We start from the raw sequence: 18,733 nt of genomic DNA on the forward strand, positions 1-18,733 counted from the left end.
ACAGCTGCGGTCCCAGCACCGAACCTTGCGGTACCCCACTGGTCGCAGCCTGCCATTCCGAAAGGGACCCGTTAATGGATACTTTGATCAAATCCGATTCATTGCACAACACTAAATCTATAATTGCCTTCTCCCTGGTAGGCTCCAGAACAAGCTGTTCTAAGAACTCATCTCGGAGACACTCCTAAAACTCCCTTTCTTGGGGTCCAGTACCATCCTGATTCTCCCAGTCTACCTGCATGTTGAAATCCCCCATGACAACTGTATCATTACCTTTGCGACATGCCAATTTTAACTCTTCATTCAACTTGCACCCTACGTCCAGACTCCTGTTTGGAGGCCTGTGGATAACTCCCATTAGTGTCTTTTTACCCTCAGAATTTCTCAATTCTATCCATACTGACTCTACATCCCCTGATTCTATGTCCCCCCCTCGCAAGGGACGGAATATCATTCCTCACCAACAGAACCACCCCACCCCCACTCCCCGTCAGGCTGTCCTTTCGATAATTCATTTCCCAGGTCCTGTCCGCTTGAAGCCATGTCCATGCTATTCCCGCAACATCTTACTTGCCAATTTCCAGCTGAGCCTCAAGCTCATTTACTTTATTCCTTATACTTCGTGCATTCATAATACTTTTAATTCGTCACTCCCTTCACCTTTCATACCAATTTCTATTTCACTTGGTCATACTGTATGATCTCTTCGTGAGTTTTCTGCTCCATTGATTCTGTTGTCCTTTTTTAACTTTTCTTTTAACTTCCCTTTAACTCCATCTTTATATTTCCAGTTCATCCCCTTTTGTATGTCTTTTTTTTCTGCTCGGGAAGAACTCGGATTATGTTAAAATATTTCAGCACAGTGAGTCTGACGCCAGTGGTTGGTAAATTATTTCACGGCATTCGAAGGAACAATATATATATGTTCGGTAGATCGATAGCCATGACATTATTGTTGAAATTCAACATGGTGGTACGTTGCAATCGTACAAGCTTTTTTCCTAGGAGTTAACAGAAAATCTGATGAAGACGCGTCAGTGGATCTTGTTGACTTGGACATTAACAAGGCTTTTTACAAAGCCCACATGGGAGGTTAGTCCAGACGGTTCGGTCCTTTTCTTTCAGCGGGATGTCGTAAACCGGATTCAACATGACTAGGGTAAAAGCCAGAGAGTCTGTGAAATCAGATCCATTATTCACTGACAGTGGCGTCTGAGGGAGATTGAGTCGTAAAGCGGTTTTTGGGCAGTTAGACATCGATAACTCAGACTATTTAGTTTAGGATGAAATTCTGATGTTGCATTGTACGTTGGCGAGGCGCAATTTGGAGTATTGTGTGGAGTTCCGATCAACTATCTGTACAAAAAAATCACTGCGAGTGAACAAATACAGAGACAAGGTCTTTGTTGACACTTGAAGACCTCATTTTTGAGGAATGTTTGAATAGGTTAGTACATTTTTTTTTCTTATCTTGAGCGTAGAGAATGTAGGGAGATCACATAGAGGGATACGAATTATAAGGGGTAAAAGGAAGCAGGCTTTTGTCACTACTTGGGTGAGACTAAAACTATCGTTCATAAGTCAGGGAAGAAACGTAACATATTTAAGTGCAAACATGTGGAGCTCTATTCCAAGATTGGGAAGAGTGTCCAACAAGCTGCTAGTGAATGTGGCGGACATGGGTTTGAAGTGACACTTAAGACAAATTTGTGTAAGTACGTGAATGTAACGGTACCGAAGTCGAGGCATAATTTGATACGAACTGGATGGGTCCCTTTTTTTGTGCTGTGGTACCTATTTCTCTGACTCTGAAATACATTGAATGAACAATGTAAACAATGAACAATGACAAACATTGTTTGTCATGCCCCGCGAAGAGTTCAGTGTGTTACCCAATGTCACAATGAGTAAAAATAGACTGAAACAAACACTGGTTGTTTGTTCACTGTCCTGTATCTAATGTAACTAAAGGGACATTAATTGGCTTAAGGGACATGTCTCCCGTTGTATCAGGGCTCATTGAACCAGTGCACTAGACAGTTGGCACTTTTCGTACAACCGATCACCGCTTCTGGCAGAAAATGGGATATCCAGCAATTTATTATATCGTCTCTATTTACTATCCCGTACTGGCAACCGTTGGTATTCCAGGTAAGCTCGTGGAAATGCCGAGATGTGCGACATAATGTAGTCTTTAAATTATACGCTGCAATTTAGAGCGGACGTGTTCTGCTATTCGAGTCTTTTAATATAAACTCACTCAGGAAATATTGAGAATAGAAGCACGTTTCACCGATTTGTTGAAAAATATGATTTACGTGACTTCGATGCCTTTAATGTTTTATTTATGTTTGATTTAATGTACGTTATCGTAACCTTACACATTTGTGTTTAGGATGTAATGATTATCACGACATTTGCCGCTGAAGTTAAACCTGAGTGTGGTTCATACTCTAACAACAAAGTGATTGTGTTTGATTTATGATGTCTCTGTTTGGCATAGTTATGGTCGCTGACCTGTGTGTTCAACCAAAGGGTATGTGCTGTCCTGGTTGTCAGGATATTGGAAATTGCTACCTGAAGGGTCATAGGGGATACAGCGGAAAAGTAAAAACAACCCGGAGGGAAAAAGTGTTCAATGGGAATACGCTGAATTTAGGATTAACGAATTTATTTTGGAGGGATAGAGTTATGCAACACGAAAAAAAAGGATATTTGATCCAAAGATCCCATGCCAAATCAGATGCCGGGCCATGTTTCAGCGTTCGCCTCACAACCTTCCAAACGCTTCATAGCCATTTACCCGTCCAACTGCCTTATATTATTGGGACTACCACAGACACATCATCGCGCAGCGTAATTCATATGATTGCCCCATTTGTATAAAAGTTGCCCCTCAAACACCTATTGAACCTTTCCCACTTAATTTATTCCCGCGCCGTCAGGATCAGGATGCCTCAACCCTGCAAAAATAGACTGGGTGAATTTACACTGTCTCTGACCCTTGTGGTTTTCTGTGCTTCTGTGTGATTAACTCCCATCCACCTGAACTGCAGCGAATACTGTCCGGCTCTGATCAATCTCTCTCTGCAAAGCAGTTTCTAAAATCCTAGAAGTACTTTGGTAAATTGTTTCTGGACTAATTTAGTGTGATCCTTTCCAATTTCCAGGTGTCCACAGTGCTCACTGCTCTGTGTGTACAGGCGGAACAGAGACGTGCGTATTTGCACCTCCATCCAAACTTCCCTACTCAATTCGTTCACTGATGAAGCCTATCGATCCTAGCTTCATATTTAACCTTATGCTCCACTTCCAGTAAATCGTGTTCTTGAAATACAAGGTCCCTCTATTCTCGAGACTCTGTGGAGATCTAATGTTCACCGAGTCTCTCCTACCTTGATTACCTCTCCAAAACGAACCCTCAAAGTGTCCCAATTAAGCTCCAGAATTCTATTCTTTGACCAACTTAATGAACTGATGAAGTTAGCAACCTAATGTTTGATAGCTGACCTCGCTCTCCATTAGACAATCTATTTTGTTGTCGTCTGTACATTTATTCCCGTGTTTTGCACATTGTTATCCAAATCTTCGATATAGATGACACATGACAATTGTCCCAGCAACGATCGCTGAACAAATCACTATTCGCTGACTTGCGATCCCAGAAACAAATTTCCACCATGGTTTTCTTCTTCCTGCCACCACGGATTACCATTATGAAACTGATGGCTTTCTGGCAAAGTGTGTGAATGATAGGAATGATGGGTGGAAAGGTAGGTATTGCTGAGGAAGCGATGCGATTGCAGCACTGTTCAGACATATTGGAAGAATGGGCACAGAAGTGGCGGATGGAATACAGTACGATGATGCAATTTGGTAAAACAAAGTGCGGACTGCTACCGAAACGCTGCGATATGGACTACCAGTCTTACCATGCAAACAAAGTCACACTGAGCAATGCAGACACATTAAGAAGTGACTGTCTCGTTTTATCTCTATTTTCTCAGTTAATTTAGCGGCGATTGTGAGCCTGTCTCGCAGAAATTGTCGGCTCTCCAAATGTATCACTCGCTACCTCGTGGCCATGGCGGCAGCAGATCTGATGGTCGTTGTCCTTGGTGTTGTACTGGAGAAAATCAATCCTCCCTATCCGTATGCTGATTTTTGGTGAAACCCCCGCTGTGTGGTGTGGGAAATATTTTGACGATTGCAGCCATGGATTGTTCCGTTTGGCTCACTGTCGCTTTCGCTCTCGATCGCTACGTCGCGATCTGCCTTCAGAAGCTGCGGACTCGATACTGTACGGAAAGAACGGCGACCGTGGTGATCGTGGCGGTGGCCGTAGGTGGCTGTGTTCAGTCATTTCCATTTTACTTTGCAGCAGAACCAGGGACGTGCATTCCCAAACCCGAGTACTATACATCATCCCTGTGGAGAGGTTACGAGTTATTCGATACCATTATTACAATTTGGTTTAATTGTGTTGATCAATACGTTAACCACCAGATATATTATAGCAGCGAATATGGTCCGCCGTGGACTTCGGAGCAATACTGACAACAAAAGTGATCCAGAGGTTAAGAACCGGAGAAAGTTAATGGTTTTGTTGTTCGCTCTATCTGCCAATTTCATATTATTGTGGATATCCAATATTGTACACTCCATGAGCTGGGCAGCGGTAAACGTTTATTTCACAGACAAATATTACAACACGCCTACATTTGTCTTACAAGTGGTCGGGGATATGTTGATGTTGCTTTGTTCCTGCACCAACACGTGTATCTTTGACTGACACAGAGGAAATTCAGGGAGGAGCTCAAGAATGGGGCTAACTATCTGTTTACACTAAATGGGAAGCTCCGTAAATAAAATGTAAATGAAATTATACCTAATTGTGTTTTGCCATAAATATGTAGAATATTTTACTTTTGTATCGCTGTTCATTGGCTGTTTCAGCTCTCACTCTATCACTCGTGTTTTGCATGGAAACGTGACCAGCACATTTAGCAGCAACTATGTAATTATTATCTTTGCGCACCATGTGAATATTAATACCTATAACATGAAACTCAGAACTAAGAATGACGAAGTTCAAATATCAAAGTAGATTTATAAAATAAGTACGGCGATGACACGAGATGCGACAATCAGCATGCAAAAGCAGAGAAGATGCCCAAACCACTGTGAGTCTGTAGAAGTTTGTAAAAGTTTATATGCCGAATCTGGGGAATCTTATTATATTTCATGAATATACTTGCAATACAACCTTGCAATATGTGTTTTCGAATCCAACCACATTTCTTTACTCTGACCTCTGCTGATTTCCTTTCCATCCCGAATGAGGTCTGGAGTCACAACTGCGAATTTCCCTCCATAGATGCTGCATGACTTGCTTAGCTTTTTGTTGTGTGTGTAAAATCTCGGCTGAATCCAAAATGCGTCAGGGACTCTTATGCACGTGCAGATATCGATGATGTCTATGTCACGTGCTAATCTTCAGTATTAAGACGTCAACACTTATTCATGTTGGGGAAGTGGGGTGTGATTGGGGACAACCCATTCCCTTCACAAAACTCGTAATAAGGATTGCAGGAATTCATGACCATGTATGGGTTTCAGGCATGATCGCTACCCAGAGCTTTCCCTTATTATGTCTTTTTCTCGAGTTTATACAAACTCATTGGGAATATACTGCAGTGTGATTTAGTTCCCTTCCATAAAATCAGATTTAACTATGTTGTAGTCCAGGAGTTTCCGAAACATATGTACTCCTACCATTAACAGAGGGGTCCGTGGACCCCAGAATGGAGATCTCTATTGCAACAGAAAATATTCCTGTTGAGTCTTGCATTATGTTGACTATATTTCAAAGCAGATCATGTTCCCTTTTACATTTTCTTGAGCAAGGGATGGAATCATTCTTTCATTGCCTGTTTGACCGCTGTAGCTTTGCCATATATGGTTGTTTAACTGAGGACCAGGAGATAACTGTATGTAATTGAAACTGGTTTAAGTATTGTGTTGCAGCACCGGAGGGTAAATTGTCCTTCCATATCAGAACAAAGTACTCCGGCGATAAAGACCACAGAGGATTCATAAAGAAAGGGCTCGATCAGAAACATCGACTGTTTGTTCAGCTCCAACATTCTGAGTGAATTTCGCTAGATTTCTGTTATATTACTAACCTGTTATATTGGAGATATAATCGGCATTATAATTGTATAATTTTGTTAGCATTCTGTATGCAATCATTTATCACTGAGAGTGGCCACTTCCAGCGCATGGCTTTGCGGCTTTCTCTGTCCGGTTGTTATTCTCTGTCTCCAGGATGAAGTCAATGCCTATTAGTTTATATTTAATTAGCAGTGTTCTCCTCTTACCAAGGAAAATGCAACACAGAAGTCTTTGCAAAACACAACCACCTTCCTAATTACTAGGATGAAGTTGATACGCCAGGCTATAATTTCTCCCTAAAAAGGACAAACCGTTTATATCTGCATTTTATTCAAGTTTTGAAGAATCACGGCGAATTTGAAATGGTAAAGAGATTTCTATTGCCTGCCACTGCTGAAGACGGCCGATTCATAACTAAAATCTGATTTCAATTGAAATGCTTTGAAACAACGTTCCCTGAAATGCAGATCATTAGAAATAGGTCAGGCGAATTGAAAGAAAATGAAGTTAAAACAATGACCCTTCTCTGTAGGACAGTGATTATACATTTCTGCAAATTTGCTGCTATTTTATTACCACTCTTGTAGCTGAAATAGCATGAATTGATAAAGTGTGACAGCGCCTGTGTTGTTTTGAGGGGCACAACCCTTGTGATGTGTTCTATCGTTGGTATCAAATCCATCACTATTAAGAGCAGATAATCAGACGTGATATATTTTTGTTTATTTTTGTGCTGAATTTTATTCCTGCTGAAATTATTATGAGTTATCATTTTCTTCTTTTTTGCATTTTCTCTATCAATAATATTTTTGAAAATACGTGCGGCGTGAATTCCTTCTGAGTGATTGACTCGTCCGTACATCTCATCCATTTCAAAATTTCAAAACATAGCTAATTCAGCAGATGCTGGAAATCTAAGACAACACAAACACACACACACACAGGCAAAATGTTAGGTGAATTCAACAGGGCAGGCAGCATTTATGGGGCTAAATAAAACGGTTGACGTATCGGTCGAGATTTTCTTCGTGTCTGGAAAGTAAGGGGCAAAACGGCACCAGAATGAAATAGTGTGAGGAGGGGAAAGGTGTTTGATGATTTCAGGTGAAAGGCGAAGGGCTGGAGCGGAAGAAATCTGATAAGAGAGGAGAGTGGAGTACAGGAAAACCGGAAGTAGTTGGGGACGCCGTGTGAGGTGATAGGCGGGTGAGAATACCTCAGAGTGGTTAATAGAAGAAAAGGGGAGGGGAAGAGATTTTTTTATCGACATTTATGACACCAGGTTGGAAGCAAACTAGACGGAAAATAAGTTGTCGGTCCTACCTCTTGAGGTCACGTCACTGTGACAGAAGATTAAGCAGTGGCCCGAACATGTCGAACCGGCGATGGGAATCAGAATTAAAATGTTTGAAATCCGGGAAGCTCCACTTTACACGGATGGAGCTGTGGTGCTCGTGGAAATGTGTCCCAGTTTATCCCGGGTCTCACCAATGTAGAGAAGGCCGCACCAGGAGCACCAGACACAATGGTCGACCACAGCATATGTGCAGGTGAAGTGTTGCCTTACCTGGAGGGAACTGTTTGGGTGCCCGGAGTGATGGTGAGGGAGGATATGATCCCCTTATGAGACATCTCCCCCAACAATATATCTGTTTAGGAGGGAGATGACCTCCTGCACTACCGGCCTACTGCTACGATGTCTAGTGGCCACCCCTTCCCTTTCTGCCTGTGTAGCCTTTACCTGCGGTGTGGCCAACTCACTGAACGTGCTATTCACGACTTTCTCAGCATCGCGGATGCTCCAGTATGAATCCAATCGCAGCTCCAGACGCTCAATGCTGTCTGCCAGAAGCTGCAGTTGGACACACTTCCTGCACACATAGTCGTCAGGGACACTGGAAGTATCCCTGATTTCCCACATGCTGCAGGATGAACAAACCACGGAGCCGATCTCAGCTGCCACGACCGACCCAATAACGTTGCCTCAATTATTGAAACTTTCTCCTTTTAAAGGAACTTACCCGGCCTTACCTCATTCGGACTGAAGCTCCTCCTAAGCCTCTGGAGACAGAGCCTTGCTACTCTGTCCCCCTCTACTCCGTCGCCCGCTACAACGTCGTCCGCTCCGTCTAACTGTTCTCTTTAAATACTCCCGCTGCCTCACGGTCCGACATACACATGCTTGCGCAGTCGTGCCCCCGTTAAGCTGCCGAAGAAAACTGCTCTCGAGTCAAAGCCTCAAATCTCCACTCCTTTACCGGCCCACGCACTCACTGGCCGCTTTCCACAGTCGTCCTGTTAGGAGATTTTAATTTCCCAAAAATAGATTTCAATCTCCCTAGAGCAAGGAATATACATGGGATGGAGTTTGTTATGTGGGTTCAGGAAGGTTTCTTGACACAATATGTAGATAATCCTATAAGAGGAGAGACTGTACTTGATTTGGTATTGTGAAATGAACCTGGTCAGGTGTCAGGTCTGTCCGTGGGAGAGCATTTTGGAGAAAATGATCATAATTTTATCTCTTTTACAATATAATTGGAGAGAGATAAAACAGGCAAGTTAGAAACGCGTTCAATTGGGGTAAAGGGAATTATGAGGTTATATAGGCAGGATATTGAAAGCTTAAATTGGGAACAGATGTTCTCAGGGGAAAGTACGGATTAAATGTGGCAAATGTTCAGGGCATATTTGTGTGGAGTTCTGCATAGGTATGGTCCAATGAGACAGGAAAGCTATGGTAGGGTACAGGAACCATGGTGTGCAAAGGCTGGAATAAATCCAGTCAAGAAGAAAAGAAAAGCTTACGAAAGCTTCAGAGAGCTAGCTGATGTTAGAGAACTAGAAGATTATAAGGCTAACACGAAGGAGCTAAACATAAATTAGGAGAGCAGGAAGGGACCATGAAAAGGCTTCGGTGGGCAAGATTAAGGACAACCCTAAGGCATTCTACAAGTATGTGAAGAGCAAGAGGGTAAAACGTGAAACAATGGGTCCTATCATGTGTGACAGTGGGAAAGTGTGTATGGGATCGGAGGAAATAGCAGAGGCACTTAATGAATACTTTACTTCAGTATTCACTATGGAAAAGGATCTCAGTGATTGTAGTGATGACTTGCAGAGGACCGAAAAGCTTGAGCATGTAGACATTAGGAAAGAGGCAATGCTGGAGCATTTGAAATGCATCAAGTTGGATACGTCGCCAGGGGAGGCGAGGGAGGAGATTGCCGAGCCTTGGGCAAAGATCTTTGCATCATCAATGGGGACAGGAGAGGTTCCTGAGGATTGGAGTGCTACGGATGTTGTTCCTTTATTCAAGAAGAGGAGTAGAGATAGCCCAGGAAATTATAGACCACTGAGTCTTACTTCAGTGGTTGGTAAGCTGATGGGGAAGATCCTGAGAGGCAGGATTTATGAACATTTCGAGAGGTATAATATGAATAGGAATAGTTAGCATGGCTTTGTAAATTGCAGTTCGTACCTTACAAGCCTGATTGATTTTTTTCAGTATGTGACTAAACACATTGACGAAGGAAGATCAGTAGATGTAGCAAGACATTTGATAAGGTGCCCCATTGCAGCCTTATTGAGAACGTAAGGAGGCATTGGATCCAAGGGAACGTTGCTTTGTGGATCCAGAACTGGCTTGCCCACAGAAGGCAAAGAGTGGTTGTAGACGGGTCATATTCTGCATGGAGGCTGGTGACAAGCGGTGTCCCTCCGGGTTCTGTTCTGGGACCCTTACATGTTGACTCTAGGGTTAATGAGGCATACGGTGTACTGGCCTTCATTAGTCTTAAAACTGACTTTAGTAGCCGAGAGGTAATGTTGCAGCTACATAGAACCCTGATCACACCTCACTTGGAGTACCGTGCTCATTTCTGGACGCCTCATTACAGGAAGGATGTGGAAGCCAGAGAAAGGGTGCAGAGGAGATTTACAAGGATGTTGCTTGGATTGGGGAGCATGCCTTATGAGAATAGTTTGAGTGAACTCGGCCTTTTCTCCTTAGAGCGAAGGAGGATGAGAAGTAACTGGATAGAGGTGTACAAGATGATGAGAGGCATTGATCGTGTGGATAGTCAGAGGTTTATCCCCAGGGCTGAGATCGTTACCATAAGAGGACACAGGTTTAAGGTGCTGGGAATAGGTACAGAGGAGATGTCAGGGGTACGTTTTTAGGCAGAGAGTGGTGTATGCGTAGAGTGGGCTGTTGGCAACGTTGGTGGAGGCGGATACGATAGGGTCTTTTAAGAGACTTTTGGACAGGTACGTGGAGCTTAACAAAATAGAGGGCTATGTGTATGCCTAGTAATTTCGAAGGTTGGGACATGTTCGGGTAAATTTTGTGGGCCGAAGGTGATGTAGGTTTTCTACGTTTCTATGTTAGCCCCTCACGGTACATTTTTCTGGATTTTCGCTCACACTTGCCCACAAACACTCATCGCGAACTTTGCTGTCCCCAATGTTTCTCCTCCGTCTCTCTGCCGAACTCCGGTCTCTTTCTCATTCCTGTCTCCCTGTACATCCCCATCTCACTCTTCCTCCAGGTTCTTTCTCCCCCATCCAGCCATACATTGTCTCTCTTTACTGTGTTTCTTTCCCATCTCTCTCTCTCCCTGTCTTTATACCATTCCAGTGTCTTTTCTCCACCCACCGGTCTCTTCCCAGCGCTCTCTTAGCGCTCCCCAAAGTCCGAACTCGCTACCCTTCCGAAGTTTCTCATCACCCTGTCCTTTCTCTAACCCAGGTCATTCTCTCCCGATCACATTCTCCTCATTGCTCTCTCGTACCTCACCAGCCTTTCTCCCGTCTCACTTCTCCACTCTCAGCTCTAGTCTCTCTCCCTCCCAGATTCTTCCTCGACCCTGTCTTTCTATCCCCAAATCGTCCAATCGCTTTTACCCAGTCTTCCTCTCCCTCCCCAGCCTCCCTTCCCGACCACTCTCTCAGCTGTCTCTCTCTCTCACAGGTCTCTTTCTCCCCCAGAATGGTTCCATGGCATGCTTCTTACCCAATCTTTCTCTCGCCCCCGTCTTCTCTGGCCCTCCCCCTTTCCCCTCGTCTTCTCTGCCGTCTCGCACCCTCCCCATCACCTTATCTCTCTCTTTCGTCCAGTCATCATTCCTTGTCCAGTTTATTTTTCCACAATCTGTCTCTTACTCCTCAGTATCTCTCTAAACTCAGTACAAGTTTCGCACTCTGTCCTTCTCATTGTCCAGTCTCTCCCTCAGTCTCTCGGACTTTGTCTCCCTCCCCGTGTCTCCCTCTCTTTCCAGTATCACTAAATCCCCTAGCGCTCTCTACGCAGTCCTACTCTACGTCTCTCTCCCCCTGTCTTTCTCTCTCTGATTGCCGTACTGGGACCCTCACTAAAAGTCTTTCAATCCAATATCGCTCACCCACTCTCTCTCTCTCTCTGCCCGAATCTTCACTACCGCGTCTTTTACTACACAATCTCTCGAACACTCTCTTTCTCCTTGCAGTCATGCTAACATTCCCCAGTCTCTCACTCTGCCCCACTGTCGCTTCTCCAAGCCTTACTCTTATCCCACGCACAGCAGTCTCCCTCGTCCCCCTCAGTTTCTCTCTCCATACCCCAGTCTCTCTTCCCCAGTTTCTTTGTCCCCTCAATCTGTCTCCCTCGTTTATTCCCCCACCACTATCTGTTTCTCCCTGTCTCCCGCTACCACGACACTTTATCAACCTTTTCTGTTTCACCCTGCCTCTCTCCACAATCCCGTCTTATTTTCTCGCTGGTTCCCTCTCTCTCCGCTGATCCCTACCTATTCGTTTTTCATTTCTACGCTCATCTCACTTCCTGTTCGTCTCTCTCCGCTATGTTTCTCTCCTCTGGCTTTCTCCACATCTATCTCTCCCTCGGGTCCACCTGATAAGGTGATAAAATGCAAATTGGAATTTAACAAAGGGAAACTGAAGTCAGATGTATCAGCGGAGCAAAGTGAATTAAACAGTCTTGAGAGAGGAGGTGGCCAATATTGCTTGGAAAAGAACACTGGCAGGGATGACTGCACAGCAGCAACGGCTGGGATTTCTGGAAGCATTTGGAAATGCGAATGATATGTACATCGGAAAATGAAGATGTATTCTAAAGACAATATGACACAACTGTGGCTATCATGAGAAGTCAAAGCCAACATAAAACCCAGAGAGAGGACATACCTTATCGAGGAAAAGTGATAAGGTAGAGGTAATCTCGTTGAAAGCAGAAGGCAACGAACGAAGTAATTAAGATATGATGACTTCGAAATGATGGAATACGAAGGTAAGCTAGCCCACAATTTGAAGGGGATAGCAAAAGTTTCTTCAGCTATATGAAAGATAAATGAGTCGCGATATTGGACATCAGACCGCTTAATAACGATGCTGGAGAATAGCAATAGCAGGACAGGAAAGGGGCGAACGAACTGAATAAGTATTTTACATCTGTCTTCACTGTAGAAGACGCTACTAGCGGTATAGCAGCGGTATAGTCTCTCCCCGTTTTCCACAGCCCAGTTTCTCATTCCACAATTTTCCTCTTACGCGTCAGTCCCTATCTTACCTCAGTACCTGTTTCACCTCCTGTCTCTTTCATCCTCCAGTCTCTCTCCCAGTCTCTCTCACCCTTTCTATATCCCCGTATCGCTCTCTCTTCTCCAGTATCACTAACTCCCCGGTGATCCCTACCCCGTCCTTTTCCCCGTCGCTCCTCCTGTCTTCCTGTCTCCCAGTCTCACTTACCCTCCATCCCTCTCTTCGGGGATCCTACTAACCCCTCTTTCACCCCAGTCCCTCCCTACCACACTCCTTTCTTCTACCCCAGTCACACTCACATTCTCCGGTATCTTTCCACCCCAATGTCGCTTCTCCCAGCCTTTCTCTTATCGCTTGTGCACAACAGTCTCCCTCTTCTCCCTCTTACCCTTGAGCTTCTCTCTCCATACTTGAGTCTGTCTGATCACAGACTTTAGTGTCCTACATGTCCTGTTGCAACTACGGCCGAGATTTCAAGTGAGTTTTTTTTCAGCGGTGTCTTTCTCTTTGACACTCTCCCATAATGTTGCGACTGGTGAGCCACCCAGGCAACAGTTGTATGCGTACTCTCTACCATCTCAGCCACCGAAGCTGTATGTCCTCCAGAGTTGTCAGAGGTCCCTCGCGGTCTCCCTTCAATAGTCCCGTTCTTGCACAATCACTCAGTTTTTGAGCAATGCCTGCTCAAGGGGGAATTTGGAATTGTCCCATATTCTTTCCACTTCTTGATGATTGACTTAACTCTCCTCTAAGGGATCCTCAGGGACTTGGGAATTTTCTTATATCCATCTCCAGGCGTGCTGTTCAATAAGCTCTTCGCGGAGATGCTTGGAGTGTTCTTTTGGATTCATGATGTAGTTTTATCAGGGTAGGTGTATTGTTACTACAATCGGTTGAAGCACGTTGACTGCGTAGAGGTTATCGCCAGTAAACTAATAATTTGAGTTCTGAAACTAACTGGCTGTAGCAGTGATGATATGGTGTGCCATTTTGACGGGAGCGAATACTTACGTAAACAACTATTTTGTGTTTTATATTCGTAATCAATTTAGATCACGTTGTAGAGATCTGTTTGCACTTTGACCTGACGAGAAGTTTACTGTTCATCAGTGTTAAAAAATCCAAATTGAATCCATCTTGATCTGGTGCTGTACAACAATAAAACATTCAAACTTCTATGGGGCCGAATACTTTTCATATCTCTGTATGGGTATTTCAAAAAAAATTTAAACTCTTTGAATTGATTATTCAATGATACAATGGTGAGAAGATAGAGATGTTTATCTAGGTAGATACGTTGCTGCTGCGAAGCGAAAATCGATTCGTTCTAGTTTGGAAAGCTCTGGAGCGACACTGGGTTTATCTCTTTGGAGGGTGAGAGGTGGCTTGATGGATTTATACACGATTTTTTAAGAAAGGAGGGAGGGAGAAAACAGAGAACTATCGACCTGTCAGCCTGACATCGGTGGTGGGGAAGATGCTAGAGTCCATTATTAAGAATGAAATAGTGGCATATCTAGATAGCAGTGATAGGATTGGGCTGAGCCAGCATGGATTTACTAAGGGTAAATCATGCTTGACTAATCTATTGGAGTTTTTCGAGGATGTAACCAGGAAGTTAGACAAGGGAGATCCAGTGGATGTAGTTTACCTCGATTTTCAGAAGGCATTTGATAAGGTCCCACATAGGAGATTGGTGGGTAAAATCAAAGCTCAGGGCATCGGGGGGAAGACATTGACATGGATAGAAAACTGGCTGGCAGATAGAAAGCAAAGGGTAGCGGTGAATGGGTGTTTCTCGGAATGGCAGGTGGTGACTAGTGGGGTACCACAGGACTCGGTATTGGGACCACAGCTGTTTACCATTTACGTTAACGATTTGGATGAAGGCATTGAGAATAACATCAGCAAGTTTGCTGATGATACTAAGCTGGGTAGCAGTGTGACATGTGTTGAGGATGTTAGGAGAATTCAGGGTGACTTGGATAGGCTGAGTGAGTGGGCAGATACTTGGCAGATGACGTTTAATGTGAATAAGTGTGAGGTTTTCCACTTTGGGAGTAAGAACGGGAAGGCAGATTATTATCTGAACGGTGTAGAGTTAGGTAAGGGAGAAATACAAAGAGATCTAGGAGTCCTTGTTCATCAGTCACTGAAGGTGAATGAGCAAGTGCAGCAGGCAGTGAAGAAGGCTAATGGTATGTTGGCATTTATTACAAAGGGAATTGAGTACAAGAGCAAGGAAATCCTCTTGCATTTGTACAGAGCCCTGGTGAGACCACACCTGGAGTATTGTGTACAGTTTAGGTCTCCAGGGTTAAGGAAGGACATCCTGGCTGTAGAGGAAGTGCAGCTTAGATTCACGAGGTTAATTCCTGGGATGTCTGGACTTTCTTACGCAGAGAGGCTAGAGAGGCTGGGCTTGTACACGCTGGAATTAAGGAGATTGAGAGGGGATCTGATTGAAACATATAAGATTATTAAGGGATTGGACAAGCTAGAGGCAGGAAATATGTTCTAGATGCTGGGAGAGTCCAGTACCCGAGGGCATGGTTTGAGAATAAGGGGTAGGTCATTTAGGACAGAGTTAAGGAAAACCTTCTTCTCCCAGAGAGTTGTGGGGGTCTGGAATGCACTGCCTCGGAAGGTACTGGAGGCCAATTCTCTGGATGCTTTCAAGAAGGAGCTAGATAGGTATCTTATGGATAGGGGAATCAAGGGATATGGGGACAAGGCAGGAACGGGGTATTGATAGTAGTTGATCAACCATGATCTCAAAATGGCGGTGCAGGCTCGAAGGGCCAAATGGTCTACTTCTGCACCTATTGTCTATTGTCATCGCGGGGTAAGACTGCAATCTCTAAAACTGTCACCGACTATCTATCGGCCATGTCAATGACAGACCGAACAGTCGTTTTCTTCAGTGTTATATTGACGAAAATTCCGAAGGTTTTTTTTTCGTGCAAACTACACGATCGATTTATGCCCATTTGGTTTCAGGATCCAAACGTTACGTATTGCACTGGGAGAACGGCGATAGAGGTCCTAAGAACTTTCATTAGAGGCGCATTTGGGAGCATCCTGACTGGCTGTTTTGGGAACTGTACTTCCTTCAATCGCAGGACCCTGCAGAGAGCGCTGCGGACAGACCAGCACACCTATAGATGTGTACGTCTCACTATTCAAGACATTTACAGAGACGAGTGTGGAAAAGGCGTCCGAAAGACCATTCGAGACCCCAGTTACCGCAATCACAAACTTTTCCAGCTTCTACCATCCAGGAAACGGAACTACAACGTAAAAGCCAGGACCAACGGGCTCCAAGGCAGCTTCTTCCACCAGGACATCTGACTGGTTAATTCATGCTGACACAGCTGTATATCTATGTTATATTGACTATAGAGTTGTACATATATATATTATAAATGACTATAAATTCGTGCATTGTACATTTAGACTGATATATAACGGAAGAATTTTTGCTCCTTGTTTATGTGGAGGATATAACTAAGAAAGTTAAGACAATCTAATAAAGAATATTTAAATGTCTTTCTTTTTACACCTCCATTTTAAAATGCCTGATTCGTGGAAAATTTAGCATATTTTATAATGTAGTGGTTTCAAGTATAAACCAGTTAAAAATGGACCTCAGACATTTGCACACCTGTCCACTGCTCATTGCAAAACTGAAAATACTCACAGGTTCACTGAATTGAACTGGAAGGGATCGATACTTTTAACGCAGCACGATCAGAGCGTCTGAGGGGCCTATAAAAGATAGTTTGATTCTCCTGTATTTGAGGCATATCGCTCAAAGCCTTCCTTATCAATGCCCAGGAATTCTGGTAACCATGGCAGCCAAGGACAATAGAACTGGAATATGAAAACAAACGTGTGAAACATAAATAGGTATTGCAAGTGATTGGAAAGAAACTCATAACAATAAAACACAAACGGTTGCACACCTGACGAGGTGGCCGCGAAGTTAAGGCAAGGTACTACTAATCCATTGTGTTTTGCACGCGTGGATTCGAATACCATCCTAGTCCTGACAGGCTTATCTGGGGGGATAAAATATTGAAGTTATCACTTACTAGAATTCCGAGCTTTCACCTTTTGTCACACAGTGCTTGGCTGAGCATAATGAAAATCAACGTTTTTCTATGAAAGTTTGTTAATAAATATGGCTATAATACCAGAAGATATAGATGCAGAATTCAGCCGTTCCGTCCATCCATCATGGCTGATATATTGTCACTCTCAATGCCATTCTTCTGCATTCTTGCTGTCACCTTTGACACGCTTCCTAATCAAGAACCTGTCAATCTCCGCTTAAAAATGGGATTGTGTTTAAGTTACACCTTAAAAGGATCCTCGTCTGACCGCACGTGTAACTGTACTCAGTTCTGGTCACCTCATTATACGAAGGATGCTGAAACTATAGAAAGAATGCAGAGGAGATTTACAAAGATGTTGCCTGTATGGGAGAGTATGCCTTATGATAATAGGTTGAGTGGACTCGGCCTTTTCTCCTTGGAGCCTCGGAGCATGACAGGGGACCTGATAGAGACGTATAAGAGGATGAGAGGCATTGATCATGTGGATAGTCAAATGCTTTTATCCAGGGATGAAATAGCTAGCACAAGAGGGCACAGTTTTCAGGTGCTTGGAAGCAGGTACAGAGGAGATGTCAGGTTCAGAGATTTTTTTTCGCAGAGAGTTGTCAGTGCATGGAATGGGCTGCCGGTGACAATGGTGGAGGCGGATATAAAAGGGTATTTTAAGAACTTCCTGGATAGGTAATGAAGCTTAGAAAAAAATACCAATTGAGTTGGCTCCACAGATATCCTTCCAATGAACTCCATATATCCATAACCTTCTGGTGACAAAACGTTCTCCTCATCCCTGTTCTAAAGGGCGTCCTAATATTCTGAGGTTGTGCTTTCTTGACCCTAAACTCACCCACAATTGGAAACATCCTTTTCATGTCCAGTCTGCTTAGGCCTTTCTATATTTGATAGGTTTCAATGAAAACCCTAACTTCTTCTTCTAAACTTCAACGAGTACAGGGGCAGAGCCATAAAAGTATCCTCAGACATTAAAGCTGTCATTCCGGGATCATTCTCGTCACCGTCGTCTGGACCGTTTCCAATGCCAGGGCATCAGTTTTTAGATAAGGGACACAGACTGTTCATCTTGTTCCAGGCGCGGTCTGACCAATGCATTATAAAGACTCAACATTACAGCCTCACTCTTGTACTCTGGTTCTCTCCAAATGAATGTTGGCATTACATTTGTCGTCCTTACTACCAGCTCAGCCTGCGTTTGCCCTTTCGGCAATCCTGCACAGGGTCTCCCAATTGTCTTTGCACCTTCCATATTTGAATTTATTTCCGTTTAGAAACTAGACTACGCCTTCAACAAAGTGCATACCCATTCAATTCCCGACATGATATTACATCTGAAAATTCATTGCCGAGTATGTTCTCGTCATGAGATACAGTGGCATGCAAATGCTTGGGCACCCTGTTCAAACTTTCTGTTACTGTGAATAGCTAAGTGAGTAAAAGACGACCTGAATTCGAAAAAGGCATAATGTTTCATCTTTTACATTTTCAAAATAACAAAAAAAAAGAAAACGGGCCTGAAGCAAAAGTTTGGGCACCCTGCATGGCCAGTACTTAGTAACAACCCCTTTGGAAAGTATGACAGCTTGTAAACGCTTTCCGTAGCCAGCTAACAGTCTTTCAATTCTTGTTTGGAGGATTTTTACTATTCTTCCTCGGAAAAGGTTTCTAGTTCTGTGCGATTCTTGGACCGTCTTGCATGCACTGCTATTTGAGGTCCATCCGCAGATTTTCGATGACGTTTATGTCGGGTGACTGTGAGGGCCTATGCAAATCCTTCAGCTTGCGCCTCCTGAAGTAGTCCATTGTGGATTTTGAGGTGTGTTTAAGACGCCGGCTGTTGGCGTAGTGGCATCAGCGCTGGACTACGGGGCGAATGGTCCAGAGTTCGAATC

Source organism: Hemitrygon akajei, unplaced genomic scaffold (genome assembly GCF_048418815.1).
Source record: "Hemitrygon akajei unplaced genomic scaffold, sHemAka1.3 Scf000066, whole genome shotgun sequence".
Classification (NCBI taxonomy): Eukaryota; Metazoa; Chordata; class Chondrichthyes; order Myliobatiformes; family Dasyatidae; genus Hemitrygon; species Hemitrygon akajei.